The following is a 25651-nucleotide window of genomic DNA, read 5'->3' on the forward strand; positions in this document are numbered from 1 at the left end:
GGCTAAAGACCAAGCTCTTTAGGGGTCTTCAGAATCTGATCTCAGCTTATCTGATCTCAGCTATGTCATCTGCCACCATTTCTGCCACATGTCCTAACTATGTTATACCCAATTATATGCCATTACCTATCTCAGAGAACCTTCCAGGCTCTGTGAATTTGTGCCAGCTCTTTCTTCCTAAAATGTGGTTCCATATATATTTATAGCTCATATTTCTGGTTATCTGCTGGTTATTCTACCCATAAATAATGATATAATTCTCTGTTTCAAGTGCTGTCAGTAGCTACCCTAAAATAGTTCTTAGCACAGTATATTTTGCTTATGCATTTGTCTGGTATAAATTATTTTAAATATTGTATGCTCGCAGATGAGCACCATACTTGGTGGCCACTAAGTTAATATTTATTAGATGAATGAAGCAAATGAAGGAATCACTTGGTCTATAGAGGCAAGATTGGAAAGGCAGTGGTTTAAGAAGTCCTGGGGAAAATGGGGGAAGAATGAGGCAGATAATAACAGGCAAGCCACAGATTAGCCACACACTTTATATACCCAGGGATTGGACTCACATAAGTATTTCTACCATTTGCTTCTCACTTGACTCTATGCTAGGTTTGTTTGCCTTCAGCAAGTTAGAATGATTTTTAAATCCTGAGTTCACAGCTACTGGAATATTTACTTCTCCTAAATGAAACCATTCTTTTTTTCCTCATCACTCAGGATTCTGGTGCTACAACAGGAGTTGAACACCAAAGGTGACTCATTGAAATGGCAGGGAAAGTAAATCAAATATCAAATAAAGCCAATCCCTTTACTCTCCCTATCTGATTATTGTTCCTTTGAAGATAAAATATTTAATCTATTCTAAAGGTATGGAATGCAGGGGCTCTTACACTGAACAACTTTATTCCAATAGGTTAGATATGCTCATCTTAACACTTTTTAGTGTTTGCCTGGAGAACATTTATGGTCATGAGGTCATTTGGCTGAGCTTTATTGGTTTATATCTATTCCAGGGAAAAGATATTTATTTTTCTTTGCAGAAGCAACTAAGAGTTTTTCCTGTCTTCTCATGTCACCCCTGATTTTAAGTGATTACCATTTAAACCATTTGATCTGAAATTTTTACATCTATATGCTTCTTCCCTTTGGCACCAGAAGGCATGATGTAAATGCATTTACTATGTACTATGTAGTCTATTATAAAGAATGGCTTATTCTAGTCAGTTCAAAGAAATACTAATAGACATTAGGAGCAAAAGGTAGCACATGAGGAGAGAGAAGAGAGATTATTTCAACAGAACCACCTCCCAACCCCCACAAAAACAGAGAAACAAAAACAGAAACAAAATGGGGAGAGTCAGGGGAATGAAGGGGTGCCCAGGGGAAGTACAACAGTCCAATCTCTGCAGTTTCTCCCAGTCTGGGCAGGGTGGCTGGCCTAGCAGCTAGGGCCACACTTCCTCTCCTCTTGTCTTTCTGGTGGCTCCATGGCTTTGCCTCCATGGTTATTGTAGGGGCAATGTTTTTGGAAGACCATTGACGTGCTGCATATTCATGTAAGTGGAATCCATTGAGTGATCTCTGTGGTTCTTTGCATGCTCCATCTTTCCCTGTATGTAGTCCTTGTGGCTCTGGGAGCTATGTATACTGAGCAGCACGTATTTTTTTGTTTATTTGGTATTGCAGCTGTTTGCGTCCAGGACCTTATAGATATCCCAATAGACCCTATGGAGCTTGTGATCTTCATACTCCATGTAAAGTATAGTGAGTGCCATTTGGCATCTAGAAATTAGTTTATCATTGCCTCTGCAGCCCAAGCCTACCATGTAAAGTTTGAGCATCTCTACTAGGTCTTTGCTTTCGGGTTCATGCAGGATCCTTCTGGTAAACCTGAATTACAGATGTCTCTATAAACTTGAAATTGAACTTGCAGAAGCAGTTACCAGTGGTCCCCTGCTGGCCCTGACTCCTCTATGGAGTCATATGGAGAATTTCCAACGGGGAAAATTCTGCTGGTTATCCACCTATCAGAACTTCTTGGTGTGGAAGGAGTTTCCTGTTTGGGGCTACAGCATTGCTGATGTGTGGGCAGAGAGGGAAGCCACAGAGACAGGTTGACAGGGATGTGCTGACATGGCACCTCAACATTAGTGTCTGTGGAGCACCATCCAGAGGCCTGGCTGGGTTGTACCAAGGCTGTCATGGGTTTCTCATGCAGGTGGGGCAAATCCTGCCAACTGCAGCAGAAGCAGTAACCATGGAGACCCCAGGCCTTCACATAGTCCCTTCATATTCTGGATGGAGGCCTGGTCAAGGTTAGCCTCCTCCAAAAGTGAGGAACTGATGCTTTGATTTGTGCAGGTGGAAAGGTCATGATTTGTGAATAGAACATGAGTTATCGTCTTCCTCTTCAGAACAGGTAGGCAGGGGGGTGGCAAGTGTGCTCCCGCCCTCCTCTTCTGGTTCCTGGTCCTCCTGAGACTACCCCGAGTATTCTGAGAATTAGAGATGGGAATAGCAGGACCAGCATGATCACTGAAACCCCACTGGCTATGGCAGAGAGGCTGTATTGTACTATGTGGGATGAGGAAGGAATGCTAAAGACTGGGCTTTTGGGTGATGGTATAGCCCTCCAGCTCAGATCTCTTATGTGAAGGAGCAGATGAGTGATCATCACCTCATATTTCTGGTCCATCAGTGAATCCTTGATCTCTTCTTTTATGTAACCCACTGACACCATCAACTCAGTCCTCTAGGGGTCATTATCATCAGGCAATAACTCCAAATAGGCTTTAGTTCCTCTTCGTGACCTACGTTCATCCATAAATCTTTCATAATTGTCTCAAGAGTGTTTTTTTTGGTGGGATTGAGAATAGGAAATTTCTTGAGCAGGTTTTCATACTTCAAGGACAAATAAAAGAGAATATGGCATATTCCACTCAGTACCTGCCCTCCTAGATTTTTGAGATTCTGTGTACCAGAAAGCAGGGATCAGATGAGCACTGTATATCAGATAACCCTCAGGCTCCACACCTCCAGTTGTAGTCCATCATAAGATTTACCTTGGAATAGTTGGGCAGCAGCAAAAGAGGAACTGTTACTGAGGGCATCCAGCTTGTTGTCAAAGGTGAGTTTGTTGCTGAAGTCAATTGATACACTTGATATTCCTGTCAGCATCCAAGAGCAGGTGTTTCGCCTTTAAGGTCTCTACAAACAATCCACTTCTGGCGGCAGTACTACACAGCACACACTTTCTAATGTAATTTACTTGAGGACTTTTTCCCTTTCATTTGCCATGAATCACTAGGTAATCAAATCTCTCTTCCACTAGCATACTCCATGAAGTAGAGTGCTTTCTCAGTTTTGAACCCCTCAATTTTAACTATGTTGGGATGATTCAAAGCTTTTCAGATTCTGACTTCATAGGTATTTTCTGGAAGCTGATCATCATGGCTCCCTCTTTCCCAGTCAAGATGTGCAGGGCCAGCTTCACCTTGGTCAAGTTACCCTTGGGGATTGTGATGAAGATTTGCCAACATGGATCTCCTCCTCAACAAAGATAGCTGAAAGGCCCTGCAGTTATGTTGGACTCATTGCTGGACTTTCCCTCAAAGTGTCCCAAGGTAGGCTTAAAATTGGAAAAAGCTGGTGATAAGTTTGGTCCAAATCATTTGGAAAGAAAATCATTTCCAAGTCTATTTGACAAACTGATCATTGTAATGGAGTCAAAACACAGTGCCAGACAAAATGTTTTTAAAAATCCTAATGATAAAAGGAATATAAAAGAAATAAAGAAAGAGATGTAGGGAAGAAAACTAAAAGTGAGAAAAATAACAAAGTAAAGAAAAAGAAAAAAAATAATAAAAATTAAACAGACAGAAATCCCACCATGCCAATGAGATGTATTTGAAGGAGGAAACAGGTACCTTTGGTCAATATCTCTCAGGTCATCAGAAACCAGCTCTTTGAACTAGGAAGACTTCAAACCTCAATAGCAAATACATTTCTGAGGCCCAGCCATGGACTAAACAGGGGTTTAGAAAAGAAAAAAACAATGGCTCCGTTGAGGTCATCGCAAGAAGTGAACCTATAAAGTTAAAGATGATCAACAGTGGCTTTCTCATCTTTTTTTTACAGCTTCAGTGAGATAGAATTCACACACCATACAGTTCCTATATTTAAAGTATACAATTTAATGATTTTTAGTATATTTACAACCATCACCACATCAGTTTTAAAACTTTTTTATCGCCTGAAAGATAAACCCCATGCCCTTTGAGGTATCATCTCCCTTTCAAATCTTATGTCACACACACTCCCAGGCCTAAGCTACCACATATCTACTTTCTATTTCTGCACATTAACCTGATCTGGAGGGACACCAGGGTGGGTCAGTGGCTGAACTTCTGCCTTTGGCTCAGGTTGTGATCCTGGGGTCCTGGGATCGAGTCCCGCATCGGGCTCCCCATAGGGAGCCTGCTTCTCCCTCTGCCTGTGTCTCTGCCTCTCCTTCTGTGTCTCTTATGAATAAATAAATATATCTTTAAAAAAATAAAAAGTCTATGTGTTATGTTATGATCACCATAACTATAGTGACCACCCGTCAGCATACAATGCTATTACAATACAATTGACTATATTCTCTATGCTGGACTTTTTATCTTTGTCACTTATTCATTCCATAATTGGAAGCCTGTTATCTCTAACTTTCCTTCACATTTTCCCCATCTGCCCACTCTCTGACCCTCTGGCAACCAGTCTGTTATCTGCATTTGTGGGTCTGCTTCTGCTTTTTATTTATTTGTTTATTCACTTGTTTTGCTTTTTAGATTTCACAAATAAGTTAAATCATATTGTATTTGTCTTTCTCTGTTTTCTCATTTCACTTAGCATAATATCCTCTAGGTCCATCCATATTGTCACAAATGGCAAGATCTTATCTTTTCTATGGCTGAGTAATAGTCCACTCGTGTGTGTGTGTATGTGTATACTACATTTTCCTTTTTTTCTTTTTTGTTTTTTTAATTTTTATTCATGATAGTCACACAGAGAGAGAGAGAGAGAGAGAGAGGCAGAGACACAGGCGGAGGGAGAAGCAGGCTCCATGCACCGGGAGCCCGACGTGGGACTGGATTCAGGGTCTCCAGGATCGCGCCCTGGGCCAAAGGCAGGCGCCAAACCGCTGCGCCACCCAGGGATCCCTATACTACATTTTCTTTACCCATTCATCTATCAATGAACACCCGGTTGCTTCAATGTCTTGGCTATTAATAATTACATATTTTTAAAAGAATGTACTGGCAGGCTCCCTTCAAAACCTGGGGTTGGTTTTGGTGGCCCCAGCAAGCCTTGTCCATGCCCCTGCAGAGGTATCATTATATCCTATTAACTTGTTTCCATTTTGTTTCTTCAATCATCTTGTGAACTCCTTGGAGTAAAGGTCATTCTATATGTATTTCTACATTCCTTCTTCTTCTTTTTTTTTTTTTTAATTTAAACTCAATTAGCCAACATATAGTACACCATTAGTTTCAGATGTAGTTTTAAATAATTCATCAGTTGTATATAACACCCAGTGCTCATCACATCACATGCCTTCCTTAATGTCCATCACCCAGTTACCCCAGACCCCCATCCACCCCCACTTCAGCAACCCTCAGTTTGTTTCCCAGAGTTAAGAGTTTCTTAGGGTTTATCTCAAGCTGACCTGTGGTTCAATCATGGCTTCAAGAATTAAGACATAATTAGGAAAAAAAAATTATCTGTGCATTGATATCCTTATCTGTAAAATTAATATAATAATGCATAAACATTTCCATTTTGATATGTTAGGCCAATTCCTTGCTGTAGTGTGATCCAAAGACCAGAAGAAGCCTCAATATCATCTGAATGCTTGTTAGTAAAGTAGACTGGTGGCTCCAGCCCTAAGTTACTGAACTGAAATATGCATTATAACAAGATCTCCAGGTGAATTGTACAAATATTTTAAGAAAAACTTATGTTATAGTGCACATGTTAAGATCATAATTGAGTCATCTAAAGAACTAAATATACAAATATATCATCAATGTGAGTGAGGCTTTCTTTGGTACATCTTTTACTTCCACTTTTCACTGTCATCACTGCATGCAGTGATTACTAATGTAGAAGACTGACCATCACTATTCATCAGAAGAAGAGACCACATATAAATTCAAATAAAGGTTGAACTGATCCTCAATAATTAAAGCCAGATTTCAAGAAATCCTTTCTTAGAGTGTTCTGATTTCTCTGAAAGAACTCAAGCCATCTCTCTACATCCCACTTGAGATCATGTTGTTTTTTCTCCCTTGTGTAAAAAAGGTCGATGAATTTTCTGAAGTTTAATATCACACTCAATGCCAATTCACTCCCAAAGCCATATAACTTTCTTAGAATGTGAAAGCAGAGCTAGAAATTTCAATGATAATCTTGAGGTGATGAATTTATAATCCATTTCTGAAAACACTTAATTTCCTTCCAGTTAATTGTATCCAATAGTTCTTAGGACATATGAAAGGGGCATAATCATTCACCATTGGTGGGAGTATAAATTGGGACAAATGTTTTTTGGTGGGAGTTTTATAGTATGTATCAAATTAAAATATACATGTGCTTTTAGCTTGCAATTCCGTTTCTACAATTCTATAGAAATGCTTCTAGGACACAAAGATATATATGTAAGAATGATCATAGCAGCAGCATTATTTACAATACTAGAAAATATTGTAATGATAAATAAGATGAGCTAAGATGAATGTCCATCCACAAAGAGATAACAAATTACCTATGATACATCTGCTTAATGAATTAAATTCCTATCATTTTGCTCATCCAGATAAAGTTTTTCCTTGTTTTTTTTTTTTTTTTTTTTAGAGATATGAAGAGAACATCAATACTTTTTGAAACTACATCCAGTTCTTGCCCCGAACTAAATGGTTAAAATGTAGATTAGCATATTTGTAATTATCATATCCTGTAAGCCGCTGTTGAACATTTCAGGCTTGGGTACCTGAACAGGTATAATTGTATAGTCTTACATATAGTTGGTTGCTCCAGAAATGGATACCTAATCAATCTGAATCATGCCACAGATTTTTTTGAAGTGGAACTGATACCTTCCCTAAGTTTCTCCCTAATACTCTATTTGAGAAGTATTGGTGGCCACATTTCCCATTCTGTAGATAATATTCGCTTTTCAATGATAGAAACAATGAGATTCTTTGACAATCTTGGAGAATCTGAAATTAGAGAGAGTTCTAGGAGATACTGAGACCAAATTCCACCATTTTGATCTTGTGGTTTAATTATTCAATCCTTCCTTAGAATACATGAATCAATAATTTCCCTCCAACTGAAACAGAGCATATTGAGTTTATGTTTTGATATTATATTGGTGTGTAAAAAGACAAGTCTCATAACGATATGAGTAGTCTGATATAATTTTTATAAAACTTAAAAATTTACGTGTATATGAATATAAAAATTATCATAGAGGATACACACCAAAGTGTTAATGGTGATTTATCCTTAAAGTAATGGGCAATAGGAGAAGGAAACTCTTTTGCTTTTATAAGGATACTTTTTATTTAATTAAAAATTTAACAACTACATCTATTAAAATTGTTTGAAAATAGCTTTCACAGCCCATAAACTAAAAACTTCTAGGAAGAACATATAAAGAAAAACAAACGAGTGCTTTGCAACTACTCACTCTCAAACATTCTGATACCAAGTTATACCTGCATTGACTGGTTCCATAGTGAAGCCAGTGGAGAATCATGATTGCGTCTGATAGAAATCCAGAGTTGCGCAGTGACTTCCCAACTCACAAATGCCTAATTTATGAACACCTGGCACATAAGAGAAAGGTTACCGGCTCAAGCTAACTTGCCAAGGGGCAGCATCGCAGAGTGAAAAATAGTTGAGCTTTGCATTTTGAGTTTTGCTCCTCTAATTATTAGCTATGGAATATCAGGTGGATTATTTAGTCTTTCTGCATCTCAGTTCCTCATCAATAAAATGTGCTAACAATGATTCTTAACTCCTACAATTACTCTGAAGTTTAGTAGCAATAATACCTGACAAGGCCTGGCACGTAGGAGGCACTCTACCTATGCAGGTGTTAGCCATCAGTATTATTAAAGGGGTAGCTTGTCCTCTAGGTGCTCAAGATTTTACTACATCACTGTATTCTTTCTCTAATGGAAGCTTGGTATCTGTTACTGGGTACAGACAGCAAATCCCTTGAAGTAAAGATTTTCCTGTCATGGTGACAAATTTCAACATGTCAGAATCAATTTCCTCAGAATTAATTCTTCTCCCAATATCTGCACATCATTTATTGGAGCAAAGCTACCCTTATGTTTATTAAGTTCCCAACAATAAAAACAGAAAGCTTGGTCTATTTAATCTATGCTATCTCAAAAATTCTAAGATGCATGTTTTTTTCACATAGTACAAATTCCTGAAGTCTGATATCCCTTGCAGTAGATGGAGTGTCTCAACATGCACCAGCTAGGCACTGCTACTAGTATTGGAGCTACTAGTATTACAGGTTGTTATTGCCTGATACTAACATTGTTAGTACTAACTAGTACTAACTACTACATCTAGTACTACTACCAGTGTAGTCACTACCATCTACTAAAGTAGATGGAGTGTCTCAGCATGCACCTACCAGGCACTGCTGCTAGCCAGGAGCTACAAGTACTGTAGGTTGTTATTGCCTGACATGTGCACGCTCAGCTGTAGCCGAGCATGGTGGCTTTAACTATGTATTATTTGCACTGTTAGCACTAGCTGTGTTGGATTTAGTTGCCATTTAAAATATCCTCAAAAATAATCTTCTAAAAAAAATAAAATAATAATCTTCTGTGGCCAAGCAGAGAAACAGAGATATCGTGTATTCAGAAAGTTATAGAACACCCTGATCCATATCGAAACTCTACATCTAAATACATTTAGAACAAAATTTCTATGTGAGAAAGCAAGTGTCGAAAGTTGACTACATTTCTTTCTTCCTCAGTAGTTCATAAAATAATGGTACTATAATAGAAGGTTAACTTAGATTCCTATACATATAGTAATTCACATCAAGAAATATGTGGGCCTCTCCACATTCAGGGTTTCTTATTTTGCTCTCGCCAATGGTCCTGCAATACAGTATTGACTGACCATATGCCATGTGCCAGGCCTAGCGGTGGGTACTACTTTTCTTCTGATAGAGGTCAAACCCTCTCCTACCATACTTTGTCCAACACAAAGACCTTTCTCCTATCACCATTTTCAGTGGCTGTAATTGTAACATTGAGAAAATTAGCATATCTGACTCCATTTTGCTTCTATTTCCATGGTGGCTGTGACCTACAGCTTAGAAACTTTTGCTTAGCTCTGCAGGTAGGCATGCTAATCCCTGAAGAAATTTTGCTCTACAGTTGAGACTTGCAAAAACTGCTTTCTTACCAGGAACTAATCTCACCTAAGGAGATAAGGAAGTACTGCATAAATGACTATGCTACGTTTAAGATTTGCAGGAATGATATGACCAGATTAATTTACCCAGGACAAAAGGTTACATGACCTTCTTTGCTTTCTACAAACATCAGTCACCTTTTCACTCCAAGTCGCTTCCGCTTCCCCACTTTGCTAACATGAGAGAAACTCAAATTTCATGCTGGGGGTTGGGGTGGGGGGGATGGGTCTTTGGGACAATGGTCTACCATCTGCTCAGTGAGCTGGCTTTACACAAACAAAGTCACTTTCCTACCCTTTTCCTACCCCTGGCTCTTGACTTCTTGGCCTGTCATGTGGCGAGCAGAATGAAGTTCGGTTGGTTTCATAATAATCCCTCAGCTCTTCCCATTATTATGAGCAAAAGGATTTAGTTACTAAGTTGGAATCGGCTTTTGATACAGAGGCCTTTACAAGTACATCTTGCCACTGAGGTAGAAGAGTTGATTTCTGAGGAGCAATGCCTTTACTCATAGAAAGGATGTTACTTATTAAGAGTTAGAAACTTCATCCAGTCCTCAGATGTCTGTTAAACTCACCATGTAGATGCAGTAGTGCGATTTTATCCATTGGGGCAGGGGCATCCTGGTAGGAGGCAGAGGAAAGAATCGGACAACACTGCCCTGTGGCAGTTGTTGCTGAGAAGGGGAGTACACGCAGAACGGCTCAGAGAGTTGCCATAGCTTCATGGTTCTGCTCAGAAACCAGAGTTGGGAGTCCAGAAATTTGGGTCATTGTGGAGGAAAGTGGGAGTCTTCAGGGAGAAACAGAGAGATATTCTCATTGGACAACTCATTTTCATGGAAGAAGAAACTAATAATTTCCAAGAGATAAATCTTGAAGACAAATGTAGCTCCCAGGAGATGAAACTCTTCCATGGAGGATGTTTCTCTTCCATGGAGAAACATCTCCCCACATTCCCAACTCAAAAAGCCTTCTGTGCACCTTTAGCTCAGGGATCCCTTTTAGTGGTGTTTTTAGCATAATCACATTATGAAAGGTAGCTACATGGGCGTGAGACCCACTGAAGGCACTAGAGTGTCATGCCACTGCCTCCTGCTTACTCCTAGACATAATCTCTTAGAGTGAAATGTCAGATGGGACCAACATTTGCTCTTTAAAAAGTTTCTCTTTATTGCTGTCTTATTCTAACTTCCCCCTTAATGTTTAGTTGAATTTCCACAGTTAAATGCACCTTCACTATAATCCAATTAAGGCAGCATTTCTAAACCAGAGCCCTTGAGACATCATGGGAGGATACATTGCCTACCTGTAGTACCACTGGTAGTTTTATTCCCTGCCACATTGTGGATTAATGAGGTATTTATGGAGAAAACATTGGAGCTATTTACCATGCACAGCATTGTGTTTTTGAGAAAATATGACTTAAGTTTCACAGAATTCATAACTTAGCTTTGTAATTGATCCTTATTTTAAAGTGAGTTCGACCTATGTGAAAACAGGACACTTGGGGAAGCTCAAGAAGCCTACTGACTTCACGTTCGGGGACATCTGAAAATAGATTCAACTTCTTGAATTTCCTACATTTGTGTCAGGCCCTTCCTCTCACACTAAAATTTTGTTTCCCCATTCCTATTTTTTCTATCACCCAACACCTACCAAAAATTTTTATAATACCTATGATTTTACATAAAATTAAGTTTCAAATTTTATTTGTGGCTTAATCCAGTCTTTCAGTTCTAAGCACTGACAGAGTTATAATGACCCAATTTTGGTCAGCAGGTGACATTCCTTCTCCCTTCATCTCTGAAATACGCAGCCATACCCCACCAGCTTCCCAGGACTCCTCCTTCCTAAAGCTTTGTCTCCAGAAAACTGAAATCAGGGCACCCTCTGCCTTGTGTCATTGGCTTTTGGATGAACATAACTTTGCATCTTTCCCTAGAAAAAGAAGACATGGGGCATGAGTGAATCTGATGAAATCAGCATCTCTCTTCTCCTTCTCTCTTTTTCTGCCTCCCGCACTTCCTGTCTTTTATCTTTCTCCTAATTCCTCAATATGGTCCCGGATCCTGCTGTGACTTTTCAACTATAGCCTCATTATCTCTTACTCATTTTTCTTAAAGATTTTATTTATTTATTCGAGAGAGAGAGACAGAGACAGAGACAGAGAGAGAAAGAGAGAGAGAAGCAGGCTCCATGAAAGATCCTGATGTGGGACTTAATCCCCAGACCCTGGGATCAGCTCTCAAGCCAAAGGCAGCCACTCAACCACTGAGCCACCCAGCGTCCCTATTTCTTACTCATTAAATCACACACCTTTCTGACAACTTCTCCCTGAATTCCGTGGATGTCCTTTAGATCCTCCTAAATCTCTTGGCTACATTTCAATGTCTATTTATATTATATTCTGTGTTACAAATGAACTTGCCCTTAGGCAATTAAAGCACAGTAAGCCTTTGCTATTCACTTGACTGCTTATTGTTATTCAACTATTTTCACTTCCCTGGTGGGATGGCCCAACTCCTAAGGGGAAGGCACTGCCTGGGGACAGCTGCTTAACAGATAATGTCCAACACAAACCAATTTTACTTTAGGCTTCAGATAAAGAGACTAGTAGTTGAAATAAATGGACATAGGTCAAATGGACATATGGACAAGTGTCCATTTTGTGATAAGTCACACATCTACACACATAGTTTGATTTTATCATCACCACGATCCTATACTTTTGATACTATTATCTCACTTTACAGAGTGTGAATTTAAGCCCTGAGAGATGTCTTCTACACAGGCGGCAGATCTCAAACTTAGCAGGGTGGGGTTAGATTTCAACCCTCTCCAGGTCCACTTTACCTTGCTCTTTTTCAAGACAAACCTCTGCCTCAGATACATACATCAATACCTAGTTCCAGAACATTATATTCTCATGCCAAATGGAAACACTGGGCCCATTCAGTATATTGTGGAGGCCGAGAAAAATTAAGGCCATTCCACCTCAAGTTTAGCATTAGCACAAGTACAGCCATCTTAGGTCCCTGGGAATAAGAGCTGAACTTTACAGGAAAAACTGCAGAATGTCTTAGGCAGGGAATCCCATATCAGAAAGACAATAAAGCTCAGAATGCCCTCGGCAGAGAATCCCATATCAGATCTTAAGAAACTCCCCCACCCTTTCCCCCATATTGGAATGGAAAAAATCCTCCACCCCTTCTGAAGATCTCCTAGACCAGCCCATAAAACCCCAGCTGTAACCCACTTTGGGGTTCAAGTCCCTGCTCCGCTGTGTCGGGTATACTTGGACCCAGGCTCGAGCTTGTAAATAAACCCTTGTGTACTTGCATCGGTGTCGGCTCCTTGGTGGTTTCTCGGATTCATAATCTCGGGCACAACATATATATGCTGTGAAACTAATGCAACCCTGTACCTACTTAGTAGTGACTTGCCATAGCAGGGTTGGTTGCACATTGTTAATATAATTAATGCCATGAAATGTACTTCAAAATGGCTAAAATGGTAGATTGTATATTATTTATATTCACTACAGTAAAAAAAAAAAATACACACCACACACTCTCGCACACACATATTTAAAGTCTTCTACTTCCCACTTTTTCTCACAAATCCCTTTCCTTAAAGGTTATGTCAATTACTACAGAGTCCAGGATAAAGTCCCTAAGCTGGTTTCATTAAGTTAAAATATTGTGTACTATGTTTTTTATTATCTCTATCATGACTTTTCCTGGTCATATATAGATTTTTATGGCACATGGACAGGGATCGTATTATCACTTAACAAAAACAGGGGGACTGCAATGAGTTTTAAAACATTAAAGTTTTCCTACTATAGGGATGCTGTTCCTCAGAGAGAAACGCACCATTTGCACAAAGAATTTCCTGGTATTTTATTTGGTCTGTTGGATATAAAATGAATCTTGGGGCTTTCACTTGAGTTACCACTTGACAAGTCCTTGATATGATGTTGATGACTTCCAAATATCTTTCCAGCCCACATCTCCCTCTTGAGCACTATACCATATATCCAACTGCCTACTGGACATCACCTTGATGTCCCTCAGACACCTAAAACTTAACTTGTCCAAAGCTGTACTCATTATTTTGCACTCTCAGAACCTGCTGCTTCTGTATTTTTTATTTCACTGGAAGATGTAACTATCCACTCAGATGTCCAAACAAGACATCTAAGCATCATTCTCAAATTTTCCATCCCCGTCCATATTTTATCAATCATCACATTCTTTAGAGTCTATTATAGTTGGTCTTGAGGACTGTTCCAAAGGATTAGCTTCCACACACCTACACATGCATGTTCAAAGTAAGCCTTCCATTTGGATTGCTCAGTACAATACATTCAGCTATCCATTTGCTCTGATAAATTGATCTCTGCAGTCACAGAAGTGGCCTTGCATTTCAGGCCAAAAGAAAAGTTGTGAATATAAATCAGTGGAAGATAAAAAAAATTGCATCATTTCTCTGGAGCCTTTACTACAAATTTTAATTCTCTGATTTTGTTGCTGTTGTTCTTGCAAGGTCAGTGAATGTTTATTTTGTTTTGTTTTTTTTAAGATTTATTTATTTATGATAGACATAGAGAGAGAGAGAGAGAGAGAGAGAGGCAGAGACACAGGAGGAGGGAGAGGCAGGCTCCATGCCGGGAGCCCGATGTGGGACTCGATCCCGGGACTCCAGGATTGCGCCCTGGGCCAAAGGTAGGTGCTAAACCGCTGAGCCACCCAGGGATCCCCATGTCAGTGAATATTTAAATGGAAGTAGCCAACTTGATGCTCTTTCTGCCTTTGATTAGGCCTAGACAGATTGTCTCCCCTAGACTCTCTTGCTTATCTCCTTTTGGAGAAGCAATTTTACATCACATGGAGATATTATTTCAAAGTATAAACAGATGTATTTATATGATATTACATCTCCTTTTACCCATAGGCTAAAGGGCCATTCCCTGCCTTCTCTAAGTTTAGGCAAGATACTCAGAAAATCCAGGATATGAGAGCATCAAAATCTTGGCTTTTCCATTGCAAAACCTGTGGTCTAGAAGCATTTGTAAGAATACAGGATTTTTTCCCCAAGACTTGCAAATTATCTTTGAGAACTTCTAATTCAGATATTTGAAAGATAGCCTTTCCCTCGTTGTCTAATGGAAAATCATCCAAAAATAAGAAAGTTAATAAGAAATAGCAATTCAACAATAACTTCCAAAAATTTTGACATCTGTGGAAAGGATATACAACCGGTTCTCAACTTCTGGCCTGTCTCCATTTGCTAATGAAGATACAGAAATTGTGTAAGTTAGGTAACTAAAGAAAAATGTTAAAATAGGACCTATTTTTAAAGATATTATTCAAGAAAACTTTCCAGAAACAAGGTCTTAATATAGAGAATTCAATATATTCTTTGTCCTATTTCCATAGGAATACATTTAGCAGGGTAGGATTAGAATACATTCCTATGGAAATAGGACACAGAATATCAACACAAATAAGTATCTTACTACATCCAGCTTTGGACAGAAAAATATCAGGTCACTTAAAAGCAGAAAAATAATGTTGACCTCAGGCTTCTCCACAACCATATTCAATGCTAAATGACAACTGAATGCTTAGAAATTCTCAAAAAAAAAAAAAGTCTGACTCCAGAATTGTATGCACAGTCATTCAAACATAAAGGAAACAGATAACGTTTTAGAATGTGCAAAATTCCAGAAATATTACTTTTAGCCACCTTCTAAATAAGTCACTGGAAGATGTATTTTGGCTGACCAAGAAAATAAAGCAAAAATAATGGCAAAAAAGACAGGTAGAGAGCATTAATACATTCAACTACAGAATTAATAGCTTTAAAATGTAGAATTAATGTTTGCCAAAGAAAATGGAATGTTATAAAATACTGACAGTGTAAATATAATAAAACTAACATTAATTTGGAACGTTTTAGCCATTATTTCTTCAAAAATTATTTTCTGTCCACCCTTTCTCTCCTCGCGTTCAGGGATTCCTCTAACACATATTACGACTTCTGTGATTTCTCCCAACTGATATTCTGTTCATTTCAAACATTTTCTTGTATTTCATTGTAGACAATTTCTATTGCCATTTTTCTTCATTGCTCTTCCTTTTGCTTTTTTTCCTTCCTTCTCCTTTTAATGAATCCAGTGTGTTTCTCATCTACATTGTAGTTCTCATTTCTGTAAGTTCTATTTCAGTTTTTGTTTTATTTCCTATATCATTACTTAATTCTTTGAACATAAAACATACAATCATAAAAAATTGTTTTAAAGCCTTTGTCTTCAAATTCTAACATTTGGGTTAGTTCGGAGTCCATTGGAATGAATTGTTCTCATTTTGGATTATATTTGCCTGCTTCTTTTTATGCCAGGTAAATGTTTTCCCTATATAAATTATATTTATTCTTTTAAGTTATATAAGATTTTATTTGAAATCAGCAAGATGATTTGTATAAAATAGAATATAAGGGAGGCATAAAGAATAATATTTCTGGTAATGTCAGATATTATATTTATATATTTTAAAATAGCTTGAATATACCAATAGCCATTCTGAAAGTAAGCTGGCCATTGAAGACATAATTTCATAAATTAAAAAACCTCATAGTCCTAAACTATTAGAGACATTTGTGATACTTAAATCATAATCTTATATGCATACAGTTCAACTTTTGGCCCTTGTCATAATTTCATGTCAAATTACTTTTCACTTTCTGTAGTAGATATTGAACCACTGACTCTTAGAATTCTAGAGTGACAAGATAATACTTGGAAGTCATTTATGGTTGATTATTAATTTGCCTCACAGGAATCTCTAGCTCAAGTAAAAACTATAGTGTTTCTGTATTTATTCTACACAACTTTATCACATGTGTAGGCTCACATATCCATCATGACAATCAAGATACTGAACAGTTCTACACCACAAGGATATGCTGCATTGCCCTTTTATAATTACCCCTACTTGCCCCCCTCTCCATTGTCTCTAAACCCCGGTAACCTTTAATCTGTTCCCCATTTAAAAAAGATTTCCAATTGTGCATGGAAGGAGTTTGGAAACTAACACTCCATCCCAACAAGCAAGTAAAAAGCCAAACAAAAATCCACTACTCTTCTAGGTTCTTTAAGAGAGAAGAATACAGGGAAACCTGCTGCCACCAAAATTGGAGAGATAGACAGGTGAATACAGGGAGTCATGACCTATCTGAGCATAGACTCATTAGCAGCAACTGCTGTGGGAATCAGTGCCGGGGTAGAAAACCTGAGCTGTAATTGAAAAATTGCTGCAGGCAATGTGAACAACTCTGAGAGTTAAAAACTCCAGGGTGACCCATTCATAGTGGGACTTCTACAGTATTGTGAGATTTACATCTAGAAGCTAGACAAGATTCCTACAGTAAATATCAGAGAAAAAAATCCACCTCCCCCCTTGCAAAAGGGGAGAGCAAAAGGAATTATTTTGAATAATTCATGAATAGGTCTGTCCTGAGAGCCTTACTGGATGGGATATCATCAGAGCCTAACTGACCTGAAAATGGAAATACCAAACTCCAGGCCACTATAGACATCTTGTCTCACCTCAGGTGTGTGTGGGAGAAATCTAGGAAACATTTGTAAGGTTAACAGCACAGAAATATAGGCTCACTAATACTGAGACCTAATTATAGAACTATAGGTCACTTCCCTTCTGCCCACACCTCACCAACATAATACTAAAGGTCTATTTGCAATAATCCTTTTTACACAACACTTCATGTCCAGCTATCAGGAAACAAATACAAAGCATATCAAAAGACAAAAACAAAAAACATGATTTGGAGAGACAGAGCAAGCATCAGAACCAGATATAGAAGGGATAGTACAATTATCAGACTTGGAATTTAAAACAGCTATGATTAATATACTAAGGGCTCTAATGGATAAAACAGACAGCATGCATGAACACATGGGCGATGTAAGTAGAGAAATGGAAATACTAAAAAAAACATTCAAGGCCAGCCGGGGTGGCTTGGCAGTTTAGCGCCACCTTCAGCCCAGGGCATGATCCTGGAGTCCCGGGATAGAGTCCCATGTCGGGCTCCCTGCATGGAGTCTGCTTCTCCCTCTGCCTATGTCTCTGCCTCTCTCTCTGTGTATCTCTCATGAATAAATAAATGAAATTAAAAAAAAAAAAAAAAGCCTTTGTTACCTTTAAAAAAATTCAGGAAGAAATGCTAGAGATAAAAAAAGATAACGACACTCTAAAAGAAATCAAGAATATCTTTGATGGATTTATTACAAGACTGGATATGGCTCAGGAAAGAATCTCTGAGCTAGAGGATATATCATTAGAATCCTTAAAAGCCAAAAAGCAAAGGTAAGGCTTGGAAAAAAAAAAAAAAGCAGACTATCTAAGGATTGTGAGACAGACTTCAAAAGGTGTAACATACATATAATGGGAATATCAGAGGGAACAAAAGGAAAAGAGGAAGAGGAAATATTTGGAATAATAATGACAGACTTTCCCCAAAATTAATGTCAGACACTAAATCATAGATCCAAGAAATTTAGAGAACACCAAGCAAGATAAATATCAATAAAATTATACCAAGGCATAAAATTTACAAACTACAGAAAAATCAAAGACAAAGAAAAATCTTGAAAGAAGCCATACAATGAAAATACAATACTGTAACTATGGAGGAAAAAAGATAAGCATTCTATCTGATTTCTCAGAAATCATGCAAGCAAGAAGAGAATGAAGTGAAATACTTAAAGTGTTAACATGCAAATTAATGCTCTCTCTTTCCCTTGAGAGAGAAATCATGGGCTGAGATCTCTCTTTGCACTGAATAGTGACATTTGCCCCCCCACCCCCCCCACTCCCAGCCAGTGGAGTACTAGAAGTTCTCTTCTGGAGACCTGGACATCACAAAGGCTTTCTCATCCATGAGTGATTGTCTACATCAATGTTTTCCAGGACTTCCAGACCATCCTTTAAAGGGTAAAAGAACCAGTTCATGAACTGCTGCAGGGTCCACAACTAAGACAAGATCTGTATAGCTACTATCCAATGCATATGTAGGTGGGTCTCTCAGCATATGGTGCTGGATCCCACAGTTCTCATAATGGCAGCTTCATTCATGGATGATGCCAAACTATTATTGTTGAGAGGGGATACAAACAAGGGAAATCATATCCAGCCATGTTGCTGACATCACTCCAAAAATAAAATCTGAATAAAAATGAAAACTATACCTAGGTGTAGAGAAAAATAATATTTTAATGTGCTCATTTTTTACTTATTTCAATACATATGAAAACTCTAGAACAAAGTATTGGTGGGGTAGCTGGCTATGCAATATTGCAAGGTTTCTCCAGTTTATTTGAACTGGTGCCATAGTATATCTATTAAATTGAAAAGTTTATTATATTAACATTGATGTCAATTGTTAGGAAAATAATGCCAAAAAAGGCAAATCTAAAATGCCAACAAATACTTTAAATTGGAATTCTAGAAAATATTTAAATAACCCAAGAGAAACTAAGCAATGGTGAATGGGGAGAGAAAAATGTCTGGCAACAAAGAGAAATCAAAGAATAAAATGGTATAACTAAATCCAATCATATCTATAACTATTTTAAATGTTACTGGACTATACAGACAAAAAATACAGAGATTTGGTCAAATTGGTAAAAAAAAAAAAGCATTATATCTTGCATACAACAAACACTTCTTAAGTATAAAAACAAATATAGGTTGAACATAAATAATGAAGAGACCTCATGCAAAGTGTAAGCATAAGGCAAGAATTGCTATATCAGTGTCAGATAAAATACATTTTAGACTAAAATATTTGAATAAGATGAAGAGGGTTATTTCATAATCATTGAAAAGTCAACTCAAGAAGACAAAAATTATATTTTTAAAGGCACAGGAATAAAAAATTGATGTAATTAAAAGAAGTAGATTGTTCCGTAGTCATTTTTGAAGATTTTCACACTCCTTTCTTTTAATTGATAGAACAACTAGATAAAATATCAGAAAAGATATAGCTGACATAAATGAGATATTAAAGAAAGAATAGGTATTAAGGCATAAAAATGGAGATATATAAAATTCTCCTTACTGGTAGGTAATATTGTTTACATAGAGAAATCTAAGGAATTTGCAAAACAATTACTTGATTACTGAATTTAAGAAACATCACAATATGGGATGCCTGGGCGGCTCAGCGGTTGAGCATCTGCCTTTGGGTCAGGGCATAATCCTGGGATATGAGATCGAGTCCCACACTGGGCTTCCTGCATGGAGCCTGCCTCTCCCTCTGCCTGTATCTCTGCTTCTCTTTCTCTGTGTCTTTCATGAATAAATAAATAAATTTTTTTTTTAATAAATTTTTTTTTAAAAAGAAACATTACCATATACAAAATTCATGTACAAAAATATACATCTGTCCTTATATATTACTAGTAAAGAAATGTAAAATAAACTAAAATGTTCATTCTTTTCATATATCACCAATTGTCTACACTTTGACTTTTATCTCACTGTATCATAAAAATTAAAATGTATACAAGATCAAATGCATGAGTTAAATTCATGAAGTTTTTAGAAAACAAAATAGAAGGCTACATTCATGAGTTGGGGCATGCCAATATTTCTTAGGTTACACAATGAAAAAAAATTAAAATTATCAACTATATTCCACTAAAATATACAACTTCTGGTTATGAAAAGACCCTTAAGAAAATGAACACATGAATCAGAGACTAGAAAATAAATTCACAAAAATATATCTGACAAAAGATTGGTATCTAACATTTATAAATAACTCATGCAACTAAATATTTTATATATTAAAGGCTCAATTGAGTAACAAGTAAAATATTTAAAGGGAGCTCACAAAGCAAGGTATGTGAGTAACCAATAATCATATCAAAACATTTTCAATACTATTATTCATCATGGAAATACAAATCAAAACCACAGTGAGATCCACTACACATCCACTACAATATTTAAGATTAAAATGGATAGTAAGGATGTGGAAGATTCAGAACTCCCATACTCTGCTCGTCTTAGTGTGAAATGACAGAGAGCCAAAACTTACACACGAGAAAGGCCAAAAGGAACAAATCACAGACTCTAGGAAAAGTTAATGAGGGTGTGGTACAATGCAGCTTTCACCTATTTTTGGTGGGCTTGTCACTTAGTATAACCAGTTGGAAAAACAAAAGCTAAATTAATATGTGCCCTATAACCTAGATATTTCTCTCTTAAGGATAGGCACATATATCCAGGAAAAGATGTGTACAAAAAGGCACACAGCAGTAATAGTGAAAATAGTTAACAAATGCACACACTCAAATGCCCACTAACAAGAGAAAGGGAAAAGCTGTAAAAAACAAAACAAAACAAAAACAAAAACAGAAATTAAAATTAATGAATTGTATACAACTATACACAATTTCATAGATGAATCCCTAAAACATAACATTGAGTAAAATATGGTGGGAAATGAAAGAACACATATAATATACTAAAGCTTAGCAAGACTATAGAGCAACCTACGCTGTTAGAAGTTAGAGGGTTGTCACATTTGAGAGTTGGTGAAAGTTGGTAGAGGAGATACTTTGGAAAGCAAGAAATATCCTATTTATTTGATTGCTTATTAAACCAGTAGGCTCTTTTGTGGGATATTATCAAGCTCTATACCTAAACTTTGTGCACCTTTCTGAAGGTATGTTTCATCTCCCTAAAATCTTACTTTAGAGAAAAGCATTGGGAATCATATTAGCAAAGGAGTGGGATCAGGGCCTCAGGGTCTCATCCCCCCACAGAAACATCACTAAAATAAAAAGATCCAGTAAAGTTCAACAGCTGATTGGAGGAGGCAGACAAAAGATGCAGTGAATTAGTGAATTTGAAGATAGGACAATTGAAATTATTGTGTTTGAAGAACAGAAAGAAAAAAGAACAAAGAAAAGTGAACAGATCCTAAGGGACCTGTGTCCTACTGGAAAGTGGAACCACACATGCAGTATTAGAGAGAGTATCTAAAATAATGACCGGAAACATTTTAAATTTGATGAAATACAAAGATCTACAAATCCAAGAAAACCAATGAATGTCAAATATGATTATCTCAAAGACAGTCCTATCGAGACACACTAGCTAAAAGCCAAAGACAGCAAGAGAATCTTAAAAGCAGCAAGAGAAAAAGCTGCGACTGGTCAAGCACAAGAGAGCCTCAGTAAAACTAACACCCAGTTTCCTCATCAGAAGTTATGGAAACAGGAAGGCAGTATGATGATATATTTAAAGTATTGAGAAAAAATTATCAAGAAATAGTTCTATATCTAGCCAATCTATGCTCCAAAAATGAAGGAAAAATTAAAACATATGTAGGCAAAAATGAAATAGGGGCACCTGGGTGGCTCAGTTGGTTAAACATGTGCCTTCAGCTCAGGTCATGATCTCAGACTCCTGAGATTGAGCCCAGCATTGGGCTCTCTGCTCAGCAGGGAGTCTATTTCTCCTTCTCCCTCTCCCTCTGTGCTCTCTCTCTCTTTCTCTCAAATAAAGGTTTTTTTTTTTTTTTTTTTTTTTTAAGGAATAAATAAAAAGCTATGAAAGTTCATTACCACTAACCTTGCCTTATAAGAAATCCTAAAGGAGGTCCTTCAGGTTGAAATGAAAGCACACAAGACTGGAAACCATATGAAGAAATAAAAATCTCCAGTAAAGTTTAATACCTGGGAATATATAAAAGCTCATATCGCTCTATTGTTTATAACTCTATTTTTTTCCAACATGATCTAAAAAGCAAATGTATAAAATCTATTTTATGTGTACTCATGTGATTGAGCATACAATGTATAAACAGGCATTTATCTAGAGAAGATGTACAAACGGACAACACAAGGAAAGATACTAAACCTCAATAATCCTTAGAAAAAAGCAAATTAAAATCACAGTGAGATTTCACTCCACACCTTCTTGGATAGTTAGAATTTTAAAAAAAATAGTAATAAGTGTTGGTGAGGATGTCGGCTAATCTCCAAAGGAGAAAAGTCAAACCCCATGGAGTAGAAGTGAAGGAATGGCCAGATACTATCAGCTGTAAAAAATCAGGCAGTGAAATTTGGACCGTGAAGGTCTACGAACACAGACCCACAGTTCTGTTCTTTTCTCCTGTGTTATAAAGACTGATTTAAGCCTTTAACACCTCATGCCTGAAATGTTGCCAGCATCCTCCTGCTCTCCCTGCTGCCAGGCTCCACTCCTTCCATTCCCTTTGACATTGCATCAAGAAGAACCTCTCTAAAAAATAGGTATGACCATGTCACTTCCCCGTGCCACACCCATTCATATCACCCTGAAACAAGAGGAGCATCCAGTGTCTCAGCACGACAGGAAGAGCCTTCCAGGACTCGGCCCATCCACATAGCTGGTGCTCACTAAATGAAAACTTAGGCAGTGGATGGCCAGTGCTCTTCCACCAAGGGAAAGAAGGAAACAGCAGGCTAAGATGGACAGGTTTACCCATATTTTCTGAGCATGGTCTCCATGAAGGCCACTGAGAGGGGGAAGGGGAATGTACTCAAACCTCCAATATGTGCTCCCTCAGCCATGTGTGCCTCAACCCGTAAGGACCTGAGAGTCTACGAGGGAGTGCAGAGCTTGCACAGAAACCACCATGTGGTTGGGACTTGATAAATGAGCTGAGGGACTTCAATAAGAGATTCAGTTTTCACCTTGGGGACTCAGAGACAGCTGTGGAGAGATGGTGTGGTGCTGATGGAGGAGCCGGGCAGCTGAGAAGAGACAGATCTCCAGGCCCTGGGTGAGGTCCTCAAGGGCGGGAAGGTCCGGGAAGATGCATGTATTTCCATGCGACTTGGCTGTGACCGTACAGGGCCTGTGAGATTTAGCAGGCAGGTGGGAGCAGCCGTGTGGCTGGCTTTCCAGGGTCTTCACTGCTAGGAAGAGAAAGGTAAGTCGAGCCTTTTCGATGAAGACTCTTAGGCCTCAGCTAATTCTCTGCAAAGCCTGACCCCTGGCTGCTCCCTCCCTGCCCTCCCTGCCTAGAACTCACCCGGACTCACCCTCTGCTCCTTCTCCGTGCTCCTGCCTCCACCTCTGTGGCAACAGGCTTCAGCCAGCTTCTTGCCACCATAGGACGCAGGCTCCCAAAATTATTTTTCAGGTTGCCTTGGACTTCCCTGAGCCTGGGTTTTTCTCCTTAGCAGGCTAGCACACAGGGAAAAATTAAAAAAAAAAAAAAAAAAAAAAAAAAAAAAAAAAGGATCACTGGCCTGTAGAAAGATCTGTATTCTAATCATGACTCTTCTACTCATAGATACGTGACCCTGGGCAAATTACTTAACCTCTCTGAGCCATCTGTGAAATGCCGATTATAATTCTTATCTTAGAGAGATGCCGTGAGGGTAAAATAAAATGTTTAAGCCTCTAGTTCTTAGATGTTTCCCGAAGGGTAACTCGTCTTCCCACTCCAGGCTCCAGGCCCAAGCAGGTCAGATTTGGAACCCTACCTTCCCTCTCACCCCAGCCCTCAATTAGGACAGCTTAATGAATTCTCCACTGTGATCATTACTAACTCTCCCGGCTTGTGGCTCAGAGGCCAGGAGCAGCATTATGCAGCAAGGCTTCGAGGCTCTTTTTTAAACTTAAACTAGGCTCATTGGGGAGGCTAAAAGCTAAAGATTTGACCTGGTCTGGCTTTTGAGCTGATTCACATTAAAACTGCCTGTGAAACAACTGGAGGGGAAAGACGGATGCTCTAATCAGTCTAAGCCTGAAGGAAAAGTAATTGCAAATTTACGGACACAAAAACAGGTGTGGGAAATGGTGTGTAGCAGAGCTTGCCACAATCTCTCAGGACGGAGCTCCTGGTTGGGAGCCCTCATGCTAGAAAAGCATTAGGAGTATCTTGGCAAGTAAGTGTCACAGGAAGTGCAATATTTACTCAGCACAGAGATCACCAGTGGATGCCCTGACAACTGCAATCCGGCCTTTCTGATTTGATTTTGGCTGAGGTGTTGTGTGGAGACGTAAGCACATAATGCCCAGTGGCACCAGGTACCCTGTGGATCTGATTGAAGTCTTTGCTCCTGCCAGTTGCAGGGTGCAGAGGACCGAGAGCGGCTGGTAAAGGAGCACGTGCTTCCTTGAATCCTGATTCAAGGGCTGGGGTCCTGGCTTCTGAGACTCAAACTAGAATGCAAACCTCCTTGAATCCAGGAGCAGAAAAGCTGCTGGACCCTGCAGATCTCATCATCCTTTGTGGCAACTTGTTATGGCCCTGCCAGAGCCGAGGGTTACACCACTCTTTCCTGCCGAGGTTTGCTTAGGGATTCTTGAATCCCACACTAGTTCATAGACTCACAGAATGTGAGTGTTGAAAAAAAAAATGAGTCTAATCTCATTTCAGAGATGGGAAAAATGAAACCCCAAAAAGGTGTAGCTTATTGAGATCATAGAGACAGGCATAAAAAGGCCTGCGTGAGAACATGGGTCTCTTGATTCCCAGACTTTATAATTAATGAAATATGGTAGACAAGAATGCCAAATTTATTCATTTTTTTCAGCCATTGAAACAGACAGTAGAACTATTTGCCTATTTACTCTAAGGTGCTAAGCCAAGTGTATATAAAGCCATATTGTCATGTTCTAAATTTTGCCTGTACTTTAACATTTCAATCCTTCAATGGTCAGTTGGTCTTTTGTAGCTTAACTTTAACAGAGTTAACAAGAATTAAAGGACATAAGAGGGTTTTGATATTTACTACGGAAATGAGCATAGGACCCTGTCGCCAACATACCTTAATTCATAAAATGGTTAAGAAGAGGCCCAGAAATATGACTAAAGTCTCAGCACAATAAAATATATAAGAAATCAATTTTAATTATTTTTTAAGTAATTGAAATTCAAAGACATTGGTTATATCCCTAATCTTCTACTTCTATGCTATATTCAAGTTTTGAAAAGGCGGGGCGGGGCGAGGGGGGCGGTGTGGTTGCTTTTCTGGGTCTATTCTGATGAACAGACCACTGTTTTTAATGATTCTTTGGCCAGATAACTCTGAAATCCTTCCTTTTACATTCATCAAATG

The 25651-nt window shown here is 38.4% G+C and overlaps 1 long non-coding RNA gene and 1 pseudogene across 1 annotated transcript in view; both read right to left on the bottom strand.

Annotated features, from left to right (window-relative positions):
* Window positions 1-23759, bottom strand: part of LOC144311842 (uncharacterized) — a 35781-nt gene extending 12022 nt beyond the window's left edge. Inside the window, exons 1-2 of the long non-coding RNA XR_013377343.1 lie at window positions 23624-23759; window positions 23273-23494 (exon numbers count right to left, since the gene is read on the bottom strand). This is a non-coding gene — a long non-coding RNA (uncharacterized LOC144311842). The remainder of the gene's footprint in view (window positions 1-23272; window positions 23495-23623) is intronic.
* Window positions 2601-8154, bottom strand: LOC144311987 (serine/threonine-protein kinase MARK2 pseudogene; annotated as a pseudogene).
* Window positions 23760-25651: the final 1892 nt, after the last annotated feature.

The sequence above is a fragment of the Canis aureus genome, chromosome 4, assembly GCF_053574225.1.
Source record: "Canis aureus isolate CA01 chromosome 4, VMU_Caureus_v.1.0, whole genome shotgun sequence".
Classification (NCBI taxonomy): Eukaryota; Metazoa; Chordata; class Mammalia; order Carnivora; family Canidae; genus Canis; species Canis aureus.